This window comes from Myodes glareolus, chromosome 11 (assembly GCF_982192425.1).
Source record: "Myodes glareolus chromosome 11, mMyoGla1.1, whole genome shotgun sequence".
In the NCBI taxonomy this organism is placed as follows: Eukaryota; Metazoa; Chordata; class Mammalia; order Rodentia; family Cricetidae; genus Myodes; species Myodes glareolus.
The window spans coordinates 66,826,292-66,829,794 of record NC_142036.1 but is presented as its reverse complement, the minus strand read 5'-3'; the positions used below and the strand labels follow the sequence as shown (position 1 = coordinate 66,829,794).

At 39.4% G+C, this 3,503-nt stretch overlaps 1 protein-coding gene across 2 annotated transcripts in view; it reads left to right on the top strand.

The window, feature by feature from the left end:
* Window positions 1-3,503, top strand: part of Ttc6 (tetratricopeptide repeat domain 6) — a 154,267-nt gene that overhangs the window by 5,219 nt on the left and 145,545 nt on the right. The window lies entirely within an intron of this gene.

Genomic DNA, 3,503 nt, shown 5'->3' with positions numbered 1-3,503 from the left:
TCATAGCTAGTTGTACAGAAGATATGTGAAGGAATCCTTTGGACTAAAAGAAAAGTAAAGACACCCATGAAGCTGCAGTAAGGAGCAGGTCATGCCCCAGCATAGGTAAGCAAATGAGGAAAGTAAAAACACCAAGTACTACAAATCTTGAGTACGAGTGATGCCAGTTTCCCATCCAAAAGACACAGAGTAGTAGATTGGTTTGAAAGAGAGGATCCATCTACTTTTGAATCCAGGAAATGTACCTCACCACAAAGGCAGATGCAGCCTTAGGTCAGAAGGTGGGAAATGTGTTTCAAGCAAATGGAATGAGGAGGCAAGCATCACCCCTATACTATCTGCTAAGAAAGACTTCAAATGAAAATAGGGTATTTCAAGTCCTGAAAGTTAATAACTATCAACAAAGATACCAAGCAATGTTATTTTAATGGAGAAATTTATGGGTAAATAAGAGCATTTGACGACAAACATAATGCAATAATAACTTAGCGAGGAAATGCTTAAAGGAATACAACACACAAGGAAAAGACAGTTTCATCCACAAGAACACAGGTGTCGTGGTTAGGGTTACCATGTTGTGATTACACACCAGAAACAAAGGAAAACTGGGGAGGAAAGGGCTTATGACATGTTCACACCTTTTTCCTTCACAAAAAGAAGTCAGGACAGGAACTCAAACATGGCAGGAACCTGGAGGCAGGAACTGGTGCAGAGGCCATGAACGGGGCTGCTTATTGGCTTGCTTACATCATAGCTTGCTCAGCCTGCTTTCTTATAGAATCCAGGACCACCAGCCGAGGGAAGGCACCACCCACAATGGGCTGACCTTCCCCAATCAATTACTAATTAAGAAAATGTTCTACAGGCTTGCCTACAGCCTGATCTTATGGAGGCATTTTCTCAATTGAGGTTCCCTCCTTTCAGATGACTATAGCTTGTACCAAGTTAACAGAAAACTTGCTAGCACATCAAGAAAGAATGTGCTTCTTGAAGAGAAGAGACCAACAGAAAACTAGGTAAGAACTGATTATGTTCAAAGCCACAAATCTGCAAAAATTCTATACCAGTAGAAGAGGGAGAAAACATTTACCAATAAACAAAAGGATCAGAGAAATGACCAAAAAACAGCACTAGAAAACCCAAAACCTCACCAATAATAACCTTACACATAAATGACCTTAACTCACCAAGTAAAAGACACAGGGTAGCTGACTGGATGGATAAACAAGGCCCAATTATCTATTGTCACCAAGAAACTCTTACAAAACTAGAAAAGACGTTCAGAATATGAGAGTCAAAGTTGCAAACAAAGTTACCAGGCAAACGGAAGCTGAAAATGAGCTGGCATAGTGATTCTTATATCTAATGAAGTAGATTTCCAACCAAAGCCAGTCAGAATAGGCATGGAGGGCCACCACTTGGCAATAAAGGAACAATTCATCAAGAGTATATAACTATTATAAAATATATATGCACTAAATCTTTGGCACCTCATCTTTGTGAAGCACACACTACAAGACACGAAAGACCTGGTCCTGATGCAATAACGCTGAGAGACCTCAACACCCCACTCTCACATCTGAAAATCACATCCAACCTACAAAACAGCACAGAAGCCTCCATGATAAATTGTACCGCCAATCATCTGGATTTAACATACACAGAACATTCTACTCGTTATAGGGAAATCACGTTATTCTCATCAGTGCTCAGAAGCTTCTCTGAAATTAGCCACATTATAGGAAATAGTCTTAACAAATACAAAGTTATAATAATTTCCTCCTCATCTCAGCAGGTAACAGTGGAATAAAAGTATAAAATAATAACTGCAAGACTAACCTCAAAAATACACACATATTTGGAGGCCAAATGCTACATAAAAATTTTTGATTGTGTATGATATTTTTCTCCCCCAAAGGTATTATTTAAGTACACTCTGTCCCATCTCAAACTATGAAGTAGAGTTAGCTTGGATTATGAGCTGAATATCTGACCACTTCCTGTATTTCTTATTTGGGACAAATGTATTATTTTTCTTTGAGCATCTCCAAATTAGAACCAGTTTCTCTTTGTAAATTGCCCTCGAGAAAGAGAAAGAATTTTTAAAAGTGATTTCCTTATTCAGTGGTGGGTGAGTGGGTCGAGAGACACGGGCAGCTAACTTCGATAAACTGACACATCAGCCTCCAGATACGACCCAGGTTGAATGTCAGATAGAAATTCCCGCCTATCTAATTTTAAGCTCTATTTCCTGCTGGTTTAGTTTTGAGGGGCACAAAACACAACTTTTCTATTTAGATTTCAAGGGAATGTGCATAGAAGGGCCAAACAAAGGACGTTTGTTTAGCTTCAGGAACAAACTGAGGGCCTAGAAGTTGGGAAGGGCACTTAGAACAGGAACCAAGGAGAGGGAAGTTCAAGCAGGAGAGCGAAGCAGCTTGCACCAGGTATTGCAGCATTTCTTGCCTGTGCCTCTTTCCACGTAGGACGTCTCAGCCACTTGCAGGTGGTGGCCCTGTGAACATGACGTCACTTGTGTAAACAACAAGGACAGAAGAACTACGAGGAGGTTTTAAACGAGGAAACTTCCTCAAAGACTTTAGAACTCATTTCTAATGTTCAGATTGTATGGGCTGGATCACAGTCACTAGTTCTTATCCCTCACCTATCTTCTTCTTCTTCTTCTTCTCCTTCTCCTCCTCCTCCTCTTCCTCCTCCTCCTCCTCCTCCTCCTCCTCCTCCTTCTTCTTCTTTTTTTTTTTTTTTTTTGAGAAGGGTCTCATTATGGAGAGCAGGCAGGCCTAAAATTCTGTCTCCCAGGAACTTGGACTGAAGACATGTGCCACCACATCTTTTAGTTTGTCTTTGTAACATGAAACTCTGGAGTGTATAGATTTGAACTGTCCCACGACAACACGTTGGCAGAACTGGGCACAGAAAGAAAGCCTATTAGTGCCCAAAGGAGAGCGCTGTCATGTTGCAAAGGTCTCCAGTTTAGAGTCAGCAGGGAATGTTTCAAAATGGATAAATGAGGCAATTTTTTGATATTATCCCAGTCAGACAGTTAATGACCTCTATTAAGAAGACAACAGCATACTGATATGAGTCTAATCAAGGAATATGGATAAGTGGTAAACAAATAAATACTTTAAATTTTTAATTATTACATATTTTAAATAGATTTCGACTTCTTTTTGGCACAAACCAAGGCATAATTCTTTCCTAAGTAGTCAACCAATGGCCGTAGCATGATTTATTGAACAATTTTTCCTTATATCACTAATCAAATTCTGCCTTTATAATATACTTCATATATCTCAAAATTCTTTCCCAGCCCCTACACATCCTAACAGCAGAGTTTCAGTTCTAGGATCTATCTTGCAAGTCTTAATTATCCAGGCATTCCCTCACAGAGGGGCAGGTGTACACATCCTCCATTTCTCTTTTATAGTGTTTGATAATCCTATTTATTATTTCAAAAAATTAAACATTTTAAATATCAT